Source organism: Neofelis nebulosa, chromosome 10 (assembly GCF_028018385.1).
Source record: "Neofelis nebulosa isolate mNeoNeb1 chromosome 10, mNeoNeb1.pri, whole genome shotgun sequence".
In the NCBI taxonomy this organism is placed as follows: Eukaryota; Metazoa; Chordata; class Mammalia; order Carnivora; family Felidae; genus Neofelis; species Neofelis nebulosa.
In genome coordinates this window covers 72,900,946-72,917,696 of record NC_080791.1, presented here as the reverse complement: position 1 = coordinate 72,917,696, position 16,751 = coordinate 72,900,946, and the positions used below count along the sequence as shown (strand labels likewise).

Genomic DNA, 16,751 nt, shown 5'->3' with positions numbered 1-16,751 from the left:
ACCGACTAGAACGTACGGGATGGATGGGGCAACTAAAACTACAATTCCCAGGAAGCTCAGCGGCGCAGATCGCGCTGTGTGGCGGGAGTGCCCTCTGAAGCTCCGCCTTCATGGGCTGGTGGAGGGAGCTTTCCCGCGGATGGGTATGGCGGTGAGCGTTCGTTTAAAGCTTCGTTGCCACAGAAAGAGCCTTAGCGGCTTCGTCGCCACAGAAAGAGGGTTTTCACTATGAGATGCTGCCCTACTGACAGAGCGTCTGTCATAGTTAAGCACCGAAGTTTAAATGTAATGTTTGGAGATTATTGAATCCTCACGGATACCCTCCACCCGCAACGAAACCCTTAAAAAAAAAAATGGCTTCTACTGTTTCCATCCTGGCGTTCTCTATTGCTCTTAAGGGATTTCTAGGTGATCGGCGGTGCGGCTTTCTAGAAGATTCTGATGAATATTTTTGCCGCTATCTCATTCTCACTGAAATGAGTTCAGTGTGGTGCTGGTTAATTGGCTATTATTGAAACTTGGGTCCACCTGAGGGAATTCTGTAAGCTGTACACACATCTCTGTGTGAAGTGACCCTCCCTGCTGGTAATTAGGCATTGTACCTTTGAGGCCTTCACCAAGTGGAGTCCGTCTCAGCCGGAAAGCCCTGTATCTTTTATGTTCCTTAAAAAAGCTTTTTTGGTGCGTTGAGGTGAAATTCACAACAAAATTAACCACTTTAAGGTGTACAATTAAGTGGCATTTGGTACATTCGCAGTGTTGTGCAACTATCACCTCTGTCTAGTTCCAAGACCCCAAAAGGTCGGCCCCCTGCCACCCCAGCGGCCACTAGTCTACTCAGAAAGTGCTGTATCTAAAGATTTTATTCAGATATTGAAGATTCATTCATGCAGTATTAAGGTATCTGAATGTTTGACCAGGCCTGAATCTGGCTACCTTCAACCCTAACATTCTGTCAGGATCCTTGACCTTACTTACTCTGAAGCTTTCTGACCTTGAACAATATATATATATATATATATTTTTTTTTTTTTTTTTTTTAAGCAAAAATCAGTAAATCATATGATAGTATAGCTCTAGTGTGCATTTTGGTGATGAGAGCAGCCTGTGAAACTGCCAATTAGCTTCTGAATTTAGCAATTACTCTAGCTTGACTGCCTGTGTAGAAATGGTTTTACCTTTCTAGATTTCATATGATCCCTGTACCATTTACAGAACTGTGACCAGTGGAAGAGAGTTAATTTATGCAGTCATATATCCAAATTTTGCTCCTTTATTTTGGAAGCAAAGATATAACAATGCTAATTAGGGTTATGTGAAAAAAACCCTCAGTCATATTTTATAACCAAGCAAGGGCACCTTAATCAATTAGATCTGTGGTAATAAAACATAAATCAAGGAGGGGAAGAGTAAACCCATGAGTAGAAAAAGTATTTTGGTGAAGTAGTTATTTGTTGTTTACTATGAATTAAAATATATATATTAACTGATTCTACAAAGATTTTGTGAATATACTTACAATGAAATTACAGTTAATTTACAGAATTTTCTAGGATGGACTACAGTTTACATCCAAAGGGTTTGACAGACTATAAACACATACAGTTTATAACTTAGCTTTATAAATAAACAAATGGGGAGGCCGAATAGGTATTTTGGAACTGCTAAAAGAATTCAGAAGTAAAAAAGGACTATCAATAAGGCTAGTAGTTACTAAATACTTCTAACTTAAATTGGGGAAAGTCCAGAAGAGTTTAATGAGCTAGCAACCTGTCTTTTATTTCTTCACCAGAATTGTTGGCACCTGGATGACTAAATCTTCAAGTTGTCATAAATCAAGATCACAAGCCAAAGAGTAACATAGGAAATAAAAAAGACTGGATCATTTTATCAGATTTTACTGTTTCGTATACAGAAGGCTATATGGGTAAGGATGAAATATTAGTGTAATAGAATTCATATATGGCACAAAAACTCAGCAATAACCTTACTCCTTATTTTGTAAAGACAAGAAGATACTCTGTCCCAGGTATAACTCTGAAATACGTTCTTCAGGATTGTGACTGTTCCATCTTAATTTTTTGTTTCTGTATCTTCTGTTACAGTGCATGCCAAAGAGTAGTTAAGTTTTTTTGAATTAATACAGGAAGTATGAAGTTATATAATGTAACAGAGTAGTACCTCATATAAGTCCTAGAAACCTAGAAATGTTCTTTATTGGGTTGTGGAGACAAGGAGAGGATGGATGCCATGTTACTAATAGCACTTTAAAATACTTTCCTGACCATGCCTTTTTCATTTTTTATATACCCAATGCTTTAGCATGTAGTTGGCATTCATAAATGTTGAGTGTGTACATTAATATTCCCTCAACCCAAAGCAGTCATAACTGAACATGGTTAACAAACCTAAAGAATACATAAAAGTTCTGATAAATATGTTCTGTACAAAAAACTTGCTACTGTGTTATCTGAGACTAAAAAAAATTCCTGCAGCCATTGTTATAACTACTATTTATTGAGTATTCATTATGCATCTTACATGTTGTTAGGTGCTTCTCAAAGCTTCACAACAATTTCCAAGGATTTTTATTTTATGAAGGATGAAACTTAAGGAAAGTTAAGTGTTTGCCCATGATCAGATAGTTAGCTAATGAGTGGATGGCTAATGGAGGATTTAGTCCTTAAGTCTGTCTAACTCCAAAAACCCATGCACTTTGCACTGTGCCAGTATAAATCAACATTTACATAGTGTGCTTAGTATGTGTCAGGCATTGTGCTAATTTTGAAGAAACCCAGAGTAAATAATGTATAATCCCTTACCTCAAGGAGTTTACACCTTGGTTGGGGAGGAATGATTAAGTGGCACCAGTAAGTCACAGACAAAATGCTATAGGTGGTGCCTGGGTGGCTCAGTCAGTCAAGTGTCTGACTCTTGATTTCACCTCAGTCATGATTGTAGGGTCATGGGATCCAGCCATGCGTGTGGCTCAGCATATGGAGTCTGTTTGGGATTCTCTCTCTCCCTCTCTTTCTGTCCCTCTCCTCTGCTCACTCGCTCTGTAAAATGAAAAAAAGAATTTTTTTTTAATGCTATAGAAGCAGTTCATTTTAGCTGAGGGAAATGGGGAAATTCTTCCCTGAAAGTTTTTGAGCCAGACCCTAAAACACTGTGGAAGAAGGGTGGGGCATGTATTCTGGAGTGGTTAGTGTTCTATGAAACTGAAATCTGATAAGCACAGAAGTATCATATTCTCAACAAAACTCTATAGGCTAATTAAATCCAGGCTGATCAAAGCCTTGAGTTTGAATCTCTCACTATGTGTGTTCAGGTTCAAATCCTCTGTTTCATTGATTTATAGTAACCTTTTCCCACGCTCTAATAGTTCCCAGTTAAATCCATTTTACACACCATAACCAGGCTCATCATCTGAAAATGGAATGTAGAGACTCTCCTGCTCAGAAAGTGCCATTTTGTACAGAATTAAGTTGGTAAAGTTGTTAAAAGTTGCCTATAATTGAGGGTCTATATTCAGACTTCAATCATCCACTCCGTCTTATTTTCTTTCTTTTTTTACATTTATTTTTCTTAAAATTTTTAAAGTTAATTTTTTTTGAGAGAGAGAGAGAGAGAGCAGGGGATGGGTAGAGAGCGAGGGAGAGAGAATCTCAAGCAGGCTCCGCACAATCAGCATGGATGGGCTCAGTCCTACAACCATGAGATTACAACCTGAATCAAAACCAAGAGTCTGAGGCTTAATGGACTGAGCCACCTGGGTGCCCCTCCATCTCATTTTCTGGTTCTACCTTTTATTTATGTTGTTAGTCTGCCATCGCTAGTTAGAATAAAAGTATATGTGCTATAATAGAGCTATGAACAAAGATATAAGTCTTGCTGACTATTATATACTATCTAAGAACCTTTTGAGTAGAATCTAAGCTTCACATCATGATTTGTGTATAAACCATGACTCAAATTTTTGTTGTATTAGTATATGAATGGATGTGGTCAGAGAGGAGCAGGTTTATGTGGTAAGATGAGGAGTTTTTTTTATTTTAGACATGTTAAATTTAAGGTATTAGTGGGATACCAACTGGAATTGTCTAGTAGGCAGTTAGAAATATGGGCTTCAAAGTTAGAAGAAGTCATAAATTTGGAAATCACCAATCTAGAGATGGTGGGTAGACTAGGAGAGTGACTGAGCTCACTCATTGATCATGTAGAAAAGAGGTCCTTGGAAAAGGGGGGTGGGGTGGGGAGAACATTTAAGGGTATAATTAGGAAGAGCCTGAGATTAAAAGATTAAAAGATAGATGTGGGACAGGGAAAGTTAAGTATCATTGAAGCCAAAGGAAAAATACTTGAAGAATGCATTGTTCAATTGGGAGACTCAGAGAGGAAACTTATCTTAAAGCTGATTTTAAAGGCATATAAGGGCACCTGGATGGCCCAGTTGGTTGAGCATCTGACTCTTGATTTTGGCTTAAGTCACGATCTCATGGTCTTGAGATTGAGCCCTTTGTCTGGCTCTGTGCTGGGTGTGGAGCCTGCTTAAAATTCTCTCTTCTTCTCCCTTTGCCCCCTGCCTCATTCGCACACGTGCTCTCTCTCTTAAATTAATTAATTAATTAATTAATAAAAAGAAAGGCATCATATAAATGGAGGGAACCATAGAGCCTAATGTAGAATACTGAAGACAAGTTATAAAAAAATAAATATTTGTGATTGATGATGGTTGATGATGAGATGAATTCCCATTCTGTTCATGGGACATGTACATTTACCACATTGCTACTATAATTTGAATTGACATAAATATTGGCTTGATTATTTTACACATACCTAGAAACTTAAAAAATAGAGAATGAAACAGCAAATGTAAATGTATTTGCTTATAAAATTGCTTCCGTAAAATTGTTGATATGTATCTCTAATTTGGTCATCTTTTTAAATTTTTTTTATTTTTTTAAATGTTTATTTCTGAGAGAGAGAGAGAGATGGGGAGGGGCAGAGAAAGAGAGACAAGGAATCCAAAGCAGGCTCCAGGCTCTGAGCTGTCAGCACAGAGCCCGCTGTGGGGCTAGAACCCATGAACTTTGAGATCATTACCTGAGCTGAAGTCAGATGCTTAACCGACTGAGCTACCCAGGCGCCCCATGGTCATAAGACCTTTATATACAAAAAGCAACAATGTTCCAATAGTTGTTATCAAAGAGAATTTGTGACTTTAAATTAATGGTGATACCCACTTTTTTTATTTGTTTTTTGTTTTGGAGAAAATTTGAGAATATTCTAGCTTATTCTCAAATTACTTTGTTGTTCTTGCCAAATATAAAAGTAATCTGTCAGTATGAGACTAGCTAAATAAATTATGGTAAATCCATAGAGTAGATCACCATGTAACTATGAAAAGGAGAGGAAACTCTCAAAAATTAAAAATAGAACTACCCTAAGATCCCAGTAATACACAACTGGGAATTTACCCAAAAAATCCAAAATGCTACACTAAATTAAAGACATACATGCACCCCTATGTTTATTGTAGCATTATTTACAATAGCTAAACTATGGAAACAACCCCAAATGTCCATTGATTGATGATGGATAAAGAAGATATGGTGTATTTATGCATACAATAGAATGTTATTCAGCCATAAAAAAGAATGAAATCTTACCATTTGCAATAACATGGATAGAGCTGGAGAGTATAATGCTAAGTTAAACAAGTCAACCAGAGAGAGAACAATAACTATATGATGTCACTCATATGTGGAACTTAAGACATAAAATTAGCGAGGAAAGAAAAAAACCAAGAGACAAACCTTAAGAAAAAGGCTCTTAACTATAGAGAACAAACTGATGGTTACCAGAGGAGAGGTGGGTGGGAGGATGGGTGAAATAGTTGACGGGGATTAAAGAGTACACTTATCGGGGCTCCTGGGTGGCTCAGCCGGTTGAGCATCTGGTTTCAGCTCAGGTCATGATCTCGCAGTTTGTGAGTTTGAGCCCCACACCTGGCTCTGTGCTGACAGGTCAGAGCCTGGAGCCTATTTCGGATTCTGTGTCTCCCTCTCTTCTGCTCCTCCCCCGCTCATGCTCTGTCTCGCTCTCTCCTTCGAAATAAATAAAAACATTTTAAAAAATTAAAAAAAAAAGAGTACACTTATGATGAAAAAAATAAAAATAAATAAAAAACAGTGAAAAAAAAAGGAAACTTTGTAAGTACTGCTAAGAGATAATCTCCAAGATATATTGTGGGATAAAAAAAGCAAAGTGGAAAACAGTATATGTTTTACTGCATTTGTATTAAAAAGGCAGAAAAGAGTCAATATATACGCATAAAATATTTCCACAAAGATACCCAAGAAATGGATAGTATTTGTAGACTCCATGTTTGGAGTGCTGGTGGCTGGGGAGCTGAGGTGTAATGGTGGCAGGGAGACTTTTCACCATACTTTTTGTATCTTTTGAATTTTAAATTGTCTGACTATATTAACCTATTAAAAGATTAACCATAAATGAATAAATTGGATTTAAAAAAAGAGTCACAAAGATAAGCAGACTCATACAAAGATAAATCCATTGTAAAAATGTGGAAAAGAAAGTATAAAGAAGAAATAAAGATCACTCATAGTGTCATAGTGATGAAGTAGTCACAGTTAATTGTAACGAGGTAAGAACAATTAGGTGTAATTCCTTTTAATTTATTTTTTCTAGTAATTTGGGGGATATACATTTTGTTTTTAATACTATTTAGTACTATTGTATTTAATACTATTAATTGTTATATTTTAGTTTTTACTCTAGTCAAGAGTAAAACAATAATATCTCATTGTCTTATGACTCCCTATATGTGTGAACGATTTAGCATCTCTCCTTTTGCCCTGTTCATCCCTCCCTTAATTCCAGGATAGTATCATTTAGGGTTTAGGTGCAGATTATTGTTATTACATCAGTTTTTATATTATGTATATTTCTATCAGTAATATTTTGGCATATGCCTTTAGGCTTTTTAAGTAACAGCTTATTGAAATATAATTCACAAACCACATAATTCATCTATTTAAAGAACCCAATTAAATGTGTGGGGTTTTTTTTGTTTTTGTTTTTTTAAAGTAGGCTCCATGTCCGGCATGGGGCTTATATGCTGAGATCAAGAGTCATGCTTTACTGAGTCAACCAGACACCCCAGATGTTTCTTAATATAGTCTCAGAGTTGTACAATCATTACCACCAAAATGCAATTTTATAGCATTTTTATCACCCCAAAAAGAAACCCTGTATCCATCAGCAGTCACTCTATTTTTCCTTCCACTGACCCAGCCCTGGGCAACTACTAATCTACTTTCTGTCTTTATAGAGTTGCTTATTCTAGCCATTTCATGTAAATAGGATCATTCAACACATGGCCTTTTTTTTTTTTTTTTAATGTTTATTCATTTTTGAGAGACAGAGAGTGTATGAGTGGTGGGAGGGGCAAAGAGAGAGAGGTACAGAGGATCTGAAGCTGGCTCTGCACTGATAGCAGTGAGACCCTAAAGCTCAAACTTATGAACTATGAGATCATAACCTGAGCTGAAGTTGGATGCTCAACTGCTGAGCCACCCAGGTGCCCAAACACATGGTCTTTTGTGACTGCTTTCTTTCATATCATAATGTTTTCAAGATTCATTCATGTTATATAGCACATATCAATATGTTACTCCTTTTTATAGTTGAATAAGATTCTATTGTATGGCTATACCACATTTTGTTTATGCATTCACCACTTCATGGACGTTTGGGTTTCCACATTTTGGCTATTATGAACAATGCTGCTCTGAACATTTATGTATAAGTTTCTATGGAAACATGTTTTCAGTTCTCATGGATATATGCTGTGGTCATGTGATTATGGTTAACTTTTTGAGTAATCGTCAGACTGTTCTCCAAAGTGGATGCACCATTTTATGCTCTCAATAGCTATGTATGAAGAGGCCAATTTCTCCATACTCTGGCCAACACCTGTCATCTTTTTGGCTGTAACTATCCTACTGGATGTAAAGTTGCTTTCAGTTTTGAAACCAAATCTTTGAGTAATTTTGTGACAAAAGATGAAGTGTGTAAAGTATCAAGTATACTAATGGTTATATATACTAAAGGCTATATAAGTCCAGAGAGAAAGGGATAAAAATCTTACTGATTCACATCAGTGGTTCTCAAACTTTTGTGTGCAATGGAACCACCTGGAAGACTTTTTGTGAGTCTGTATTATTGGGTTCTACCCCAGAGCTTCTAATTCAGTAGGACTGTGATAGGTGAGAAAACTTACATTTGTAACAAGTTTCCAGTGCTGCTGTTGGTCTGCAAACATTTTTGTTTATTTTTAAAATGTATTATTATTATTTTTGTTTTAGAGAGAGAGTGCATGAGTGGGGAAGAGGGGCAGAAGAGACAGAGGGAGAGGGAGAGGGGGAGAGAGAGAGAGAGAGAGAGAGAGAGAGAGAGAGAGAGAGAATGAGAATCTTAAGTAGGCTCCATGGTCAGCATGGAGTCAGATGTGAGGTGCCATCCCATGACCCCTGGGATCATGACCTGAGCCGAAATCAAGAGATGGATGCTCAACTGACTGAATCACCCAGGTGTCCCCAAACCACATTTTTAGAACCATTGATTTGGCAATCATGATGGTAATGCTTACTTTGGGCCCAGTTTCTTCCTTGTTTTATATATGTTAATTTATATAATCTTCATGCAGGTGTGTCTTACTATTTTATCATTTTACAGATGAGGAAATTGAGGTGTATATAGATTAATTTGCTCAAGGAAATTGATTATACAAAAGTTAAGTAACTTGCTCAAGATCACACATCTGAAATTAGTGGAGCTGATACCTGGTCTAGGTCTAGTATTTATACTTTTAATTTCTGTGTGATATTGCTACACATAAAGTTAATTCACATGGTATACATGATGTTTATTGAGTGAAAACTTGAGAATAATCCATTTCTTCCAAATTTGGGATGCTTAGTTCCAAGAGAGAATTCTTTTCTTTCAAGACAATAGATAACCTACAAAATGAAGGATTTCCTCAATGTGCTTGTGTCTAGTAGTTCATTCATTGATTACTGTGTCTAGTAATTCTTTTTTTTTTAATTTTTTTTTTTTTTTTTTTAAATTTTATTTTTGAGACAGAGAGAGACAGAGCATGAACGGGGGAGGGTCAGAGAGAGAGGGAGACACAGAATCCGAAGCAGGCTCCAGGCTTTGAGCTGTCAGCACAGAGCCCAACGCGGGGCTCAAACTCACGGATTGTGAGATCATGACCTGGGTCGAAGTCGGACGCTTAACTGACTGAGCCACCCAGGTGCCCCTCTAGTAATTCTTAAAATACTTTTGTGTTTATGATTTAGTTTTATGTAATGTAGGACTACTGTGAATTATGATTTCTATGTTAATGAGTATTTTGGAATAGCTAAGTAATTGTGTGAACTTGGAGAGTCACAAATTTTTTTGGGTCTCAGTTTCTTCATCAAACTATGCTTCTATGATTTTGATTTAGTCCTAGAAAATTATAGATCATGGCAATCATTTCTTAGTTGAGAGGGAAATTTAGTTTAGTAGATGGAATTTTCTCAGTTTTAAGATTTTTTCCCTTGAGATTTTCTCAACTTTGAAAGTTACTCATGGAAAAACTCAAGAATTGGACATGTTTGGTTTGACAGCTTGTTCTTTTTATGGAATTTGTGTTTGCAATTGTGATTTTATATTGCATACCTATAAATTACTCACAATTTCTTACACTTTTTCCTATTTTGTGTGTCAGTATTTCATGATGTTTTTATAATTTATTAATGCGCCACCATTTAAACTAACTGATCTGAAGTTTCTAAAGCTTAAAGTATTACCTCAAATATTTTGTGATATACTTTGATTGTATACATATTAAGTACAGAACACTTTACTAAACATTTCCAGGGCATAAGTAAGAAAGAGACTCTATTCTTTATGCCTTAAAGGAATTTATATTTTAATTGTAACAGTTTTAATTTAGTTTACTGATTAGTAAAATATATTTGGAAAATTTGTCATACTTGGGCATGGACAAAAGTGATTACCGAGTTTCCTTTCAAGAGAATGCTGAATGTCTAGGGACCCTGAAGGGTTTATCTGATCCTAAATGAGTGCACACTTTAGATCATCTTTGATTGAGTAGGCTATTTTACAACTCTGTAGGGATAAAAGTTAAATTATAGAAAACTGAAAACGTTGCAGGTGTTTTATGCCTATAACAATGCACATGATTCCTATTTTTGCCAATGCAAATGGATTTTGTTCAGTAGAACATGTAAATCTCTGTAAGTCAAATTCTATTATGAATTGGTTTTCACTTTTTCATGATTTCCTCATTAATTAATAAGGAAATGAAATCTGACACTTAACATTTTGATTCATGTTCTTTTTGAATTTACATGAGAATCATGATTTTACTATTTTGGAAATTATACTTTAGAATCTTTATCTACTTCTATAATGCACATATAGTTAAATATAAATATATATGAATTTTTAAGAAGTACCTGTATATGCTGGAAAGCAATAAAGCAAAATTTATTTTTTTAAACTAAGGGTAATATTTTCCCTTATCACAAACAATGCATGTACGTATAAGATGAATTAAAATATATTTATAAGCAAGAAGAAAGTTAAAAAATAAAAAATTTTATGGTCTCACCATCCAGAAGTAATGATCATTATTAAGCCTTTGAATACAGTGTTTCAGACTTATTTTTTCTATTTATGTAATTTTTTTCTTGAATAGGATAATACTATATCTATATTGATTTAAGCCTTTTTTGTTTTAACTTAAGAGCGTATGAATGAACACCTTTTTTGACACTTGGTTTCTGAAGATTGTATTTCAGCAGTTCAAAGGAAAGGGAGCTAACAAAGGTTCTTGTTAGCTATTTAACTCTAATTACTTTGTGGAGACATGTCATTATTTTTAACATGGAATCATGTTAAATAGGCATATGAAATCACCAAGTATAAAAGAAATTGAAGCAAAAATGTTTGAATACTCTACATTACAAGAGGTAGCTGCTGTTTGGGATCTTAGAAGTCTGCTTGTATATATACATCATGATGAAATATTTTTTTGTTTTTGTTTTTGTTTATTTTGTTTTTTTTTTAAATTTTTTTTTCAACATTTTTTTATTTATTTTTTTGGGACAGAGAGAGACAGAGCATGAACGGGGGAGGGGCAGAGAGAGAGGGAGACACAGAATCGGAAACAGGCTCCAGGCTCCGAGCCATCAGCCCAGAGCCTGACGCGGGGCTCGAACTCACGGACCGCGAGATCGTGACCTGGCTGAAGTCGGACGCTTAACCGACTGCGCCACCCAGGCGCCCCTGTTTATTTTGTTTTTAAAAAGAAGCTGGCATGGAGGTTATTGGGGAATGAGGGTGGGGAAGAATACAAGATTACAAAGGAAAAGAAGCCTGGAATATCAGTATAGGAAAGCAGTCTTATCCTGGCTGTTAACATTTAAAAAGCCCTTTCAAGGACTAAAGAAATAAAGGCTACAAATGTCTGGAGCTTGAAATGGCTTTTATACTTTTGAACCTGTTATGAAAGCTTTTCATAGAACTCTTTCCTCCCCCTCCTGGAAAACAAATAGTTAAAAAAAAAAAAAAAAAAGAAATTAAACAGGAAAAGACCAGATATAAAAGATATTACCCCATAGCCTATTTTAAATTTCTGAGCCAGGAGAACAGCTTCTTTAAAAAAAAAAAAAAAAAAAAAATTGAACCAAGAAAAATTGCCATATTTCGAAGTCTGAAGGAAACAAAGAGAGTAAGTTGTTATATATATCCTTGAACCTTCTGAATTGCTAGCAGCTTACATGTAGGTGCATTTCCATTAGGAATCAACACCTCTTGATTTTATTGCTCTTACACTTGTTTACAAACATGTTAGAAAAAGTAAAAGAGAAAGAAGCAATATGCACTGAGACTATTCTGTTTTTAACACGGTATTTGGCTGAACACAAATGTTTTATATCTGTCATCATAAAGAGTTAAGTTTTTAAAAAAATGTTCAAAGGACATGGATTGCCAATTCTTATAAAGTTCCTCACCAAAAGGCTATATATGCCTTTTTTCCCTCGTTTTATGATTTATTTATTATTAAAAATGAAATGGAAAAATAAAGGACTGACATTCAGTAACTTGTAGATTTTGTCCTTTTAGCGTTATAAACCATCAAGATTGTAGAGGGATTCCAAATCTCTGTATTGGAGTCTAACTCTTCTTAAATTAAAAAGTTTTAAAAGTCCTGCAGTGTAGGGGCACTTGGGTGGCTCAGTCAGTTAAGCATCTGACTCTTAATTTCGGCTCGGGTCAGGGTCTCATGGTTCGTGTGATACAGACTCTGTGCTGACATTGTAGAGCCTGCTTGGGATTCTCTCTCTCTTCCTGTCTCTCTGCTTCTCCCCTGCTTGTGTGCTTTCTCTCTCTCAAAATAAATAAATAAACTTTTAAAAGTCCTGCAATGTAATATGGAAGTTCTGAATTTTAGTCCCATCACTGCTTTTGATTTAATCATTGCCAAGTCACCCAAGCTCTTTCAGAGCCAAACTAGTTTGTTCTGTTTCTTCCATCTCTGAAGCTCTGTAATTCTGTGAATTTAAAAAATGTGAAAGTTAGGTTAAAGATAAAATTTTCTTTAAAAAACAAATCTCAATTTAACACATATTTCTAAATACCAAATGAAATCTTAATTTAATTAGTAATATAAAACAAAATTTTAGTATGACCACAGAATTTTTTTTTGACCATGGAATTTTATTTTATTTTTGAACCCAATTTGTTTATTTATTAATATTAATAAATAAAATAGATACTGCTGCTTCTACATTTGGCAATTTTTTGATATACAATATTATATTAGTTTCAGGTGTACAACATAGCGATTCAACAATTCTATATATTACAAAATACCACAAGTGTAATCACCATCTGTCTTTTGTAAGAGGAGGAGGAATAAATAGTTTAGATATAGTAGAACTCTATTAATTACATTGGAGTGCTGACCTATAGAAATATAAAGTGAGTCACAAATGTGAGTCATGCATATAATTTAAGATTTTCTAGTAATCATACTAAAAAGAAGTAAAAAGTAAAAAGAAATGGGTGAAATTAATGTTAATGTATTTTGTATAACCTAGTATATCAGAATAGTATCATTTCAACATGTAACCAGTATAAAAATTATTGAGATATTTTATATTATTTATTTATTTATTTAAATGTTTATTATTTTATTTTATTTATTTTTATTTTTTTATTTTAAAAGAGAGATTACATGTGCATGCATGCGTGAGTGGGGGACAGGCAGAGAGAGAGGGAGAGAGAGATTCCCAAGCAGGCTTCACACTCAGTGTGGAGCCCGATATGGGACTCGATCTCACAACCCTGAGATCATGACCTGAACTGAAATCAAGAATTGGATGTTTAACTGAGCCACCATTGATGGTTGATACATAATGATAAATAAACAATGGGCACCCCATCATTTATTTACACTAAGTGTTCAAAAGTCCAGTGTGTGTTTGTATTACAGCACATCTCAGATGGGGCTAATCACATTATCAGTGCCCCATAAACCATAGGTTGCTATTGGCTACTCTATTGGACAACACAGATTTGGCACTTTCCATGATAGAATGGGTGTGTGCTCCAAGCTATACCAGCTGGACATGATTTACTTATACTTCTAGCAGTATTTCACTGTAATGCATAATAATAGTGAGTTGTTAGTCTATATTTGAAATATAGGATTTTGAGTTTTTAAAGTAAGAAAGAGCTTTGAACTCTACTGCTGAAATTCATTTTCTGAAACTTTTCCAACAGGACTATTTTGCCAGATTCTAAATGATAAAAATTAGAGCCTTGAAACCCATAGAAGTCCAGTATATTCTGAGGTAATTTGCATATTAATGAGCAGCAGCAGGAGACACATCTGGTGTACCAAAAAGACCCACTGAAAATTAAATGACACAACATTCAGAACAACTGGCAGGTAAATAACAAAGATATATATGTTAACTGTGAAATTTTTGTGAGGGAAAAACAATGAACATGACTGATTATGTGAAAAGGACTTTGCTATAGACTGAATGTTTACATCCCTGAAATTCATATATTGAAACTTAATCTCTAAAGTGATGGTATTTGGAGGTGGGCCTTTGGGAAATGATTAATTGTCCTTTTAAAAGAGAACACAAGAGCTCCTTTGCCCCTTTCCACTATGTGAGGACACAGCAAAAAGACAGCTGTCTATGAACTAGGGAATGAGTGGTTCTCACCAGACACTGAATCTGTCAGGGCCTTGATCTTGGACTTCTTAGCCTCCAGAACTATGAGAAATAAATGTTTGTTGTTTAAGCCACCCAGTCTATGGTATTTTTGTTATAGCAGCCTGAACAAACTAAGACAAACTGAAAGTTTAGCATAGTAACTTTAGGGAAGTTGGAAATAAGGCAAAAGTTCCACATTTTTTTCCATAGAACAATGCTGTATAAATGTCTCATTCACTAGGATAGCCCATATAAACCTATTTGAACTATTGATACAGCTGAAATATTTGTCCTTTGCAGTAATTACTGTTGTAATGCTACAAATAAAAAAATTTATATTTATTATTTCTAATACTTTTGAAAAATTATGTAGAATTCTTTAGAAGATGAGGAGGTAGATGGAGACATAGTTATTTTTAAGGATTAAATGGCCAATGGCAGTTTTTTTCCTAACTTTTTATTATGGAAATTAAAAAAACACATACACAAGTAGATGGAATAGTGGATGTGGATACCTGTGCTTAATGGAGAAGTAAATTGTTGGCAAAGAAAAGTTGGGTCAAAGATTCCTCCATCAGTCACTGAGCGATAAGAGCAGTTTGAGATGGTTTTGTAGTTATCTGATTTGGGTTCTGGAGGGATAGAAGGAGCTGGAGGCAGTTTTGTATTGATTCATGGATTGAGTAAATAGATACATAGCTAAGTTCTTTGCAGACCAGTGATTAGATTCTGGAAGTAGGCAGTGTAGGATTCCTGGGTTTGATTATTTCTTCTTTCATCTGTGGTTATTATTAACTATGGATATTTTGCTTGTTTCTTGTTTAGTTTCAAAATTATGTGAGTTTTACATTTTATGTGAATTTTAGAGAATTATTGGCTATTGAGAAAACTGAATTTTTAGGAACAAAAGTGATTTCCCTAAGAAAGTTAATTCTAAATGTATTATCTGTATGAAACAATTTTTTGTTTATATTGTGAAGTAAATGATTTACGTAATATAAAATGGAGAACTATTTATCTATATTTTCAAATGTTTTATTTAAAAATAGGAATAATTATGTAAAAGATTTTGACAACCAAATGCTTTGTGTTGTAAATGATTGCAGAAGTTTTTACTGGTATTTTTGGCCACTTTGTGGAAAAGTTGTTAGGTGTATTTTTGAGTGGGGCTATCATCATAAGGCAATGTGATATGTAAGAAAAACCCTGAATCAGAAGTCAGAAAGCCTGGGTTTATTATGGCTATGTCACTTATTACTGTGTGTCCTTGGGCAAATCACTTGTCTTTCTGAATCTTTGTTTTTATTTGCTGAATGAAAGGTTTGGACTAGATGATTTTTTTAAATTTATTTATTGTTTAATTTACATCCAAGTTAGTTAGGATATGATGCATCAATGATTTCAGGAGTAGATTAATGCCCCTTACCCATTTAGACTATACCCTCTCCCATGACCCCTCCAGGAACCCTGTTTGTTCTCTATATTTAAGAGTCTTTTATGTCTTGTCCTTCTCCCTGTTTTTGTATTATTTTTGCTTCCCTTCCCTTATGTTCATGTGTTTTGTATCTTAAATTTGTCATATGAGTGAAGTCATGTGATATTTGTCTTTCTCTGATGGACTAATACCCTCCAGTTCCATCCACGTATTGCAAATGGCAAGATTTCATTTTTTTTGATTGCCGAGTAATACTCCATTGTATATTATACCACATCTTATTTATCCATTCATCTGCTGATGGACATTTGGGCTCTTTCCATACTTTGGCTGTTGTCGATAGTGCTGCTGTAAACATTGGGGTACATGTGTCCCTTTGAAACAGCATACCTGGATCCTTGGATAAATGCCTAGTAGTGCAATTGCTGGGTTGTAGGGTAGTTCTATTTTTAATTTTTTGAGGAACCTCCATACTGTTTTCCAGAGTAACTGTGCCAGTTTGCATTCCCACCAGCAGTGCAAAAGAGATTCTCTTTTTCTGCATGGACTAGATGATTTCTAAGATCCTTTAAGGTGATAGCATGATATAATGAAAAGAGCATTGGTTTTGAAATTAGACACACCCTGTTTTTGTTCATTCAGCAAATATTTATTGAGAGCTATTTTGTACCAGACACTGAAAATATAAATAAGTTAAAAAAAAAAACAATATAAATAAGCTAACTAATTAGTCTCTACCTTTATGAAGCTTACATTCTATTTTGATAGACAACAAAAAGACAAATACATTAAACAATTACAAAATATAATAACTTCCATAAGAAAACTAACAAGGGTCTCTTGACAGTGTGGTTTAGGACTGTCTCGTTGAGGTAGTGACTCAGGATTGCTAGCTAGATAATTAATGGGGAAGTGTTTCAGGTAAAGGGAACGGCATCTGAAAAAGACTTGAAGCTGGAAAGAGCTTAGTGTGCTCT

At 35.0% G+C, this 16,751-nt stretch overlaps 1 protein-coding gene across 2 annotated transcripts in view; it reads left to right on the top strand.

Annotated features, from left to right (window-relative positions):
- The first annotated feature begins 38 nt into the window (after window positions 1–38).
- SOX6 (SRY-box transcription factor 6) overlaps window positions 39–16,751 on the top strand; it is a 693,774-nt gene continuing 677,061 nt past the window's right edge. For both annotated transcript variants that reach the window (XM_058688340.1, XM_058688339.1), the window contains exons 1-3: window positions 39–151; window positions 1,793–1,927; window positions 13,894–14,062. The gene's annotated coding sequence lies outside the window, so the exon portion shown is untranslated. The remainder of the gene's footprint in view (window positions 152–1,792; window positions 1,928–13,893; window positions 14,063–16,751) is intronic.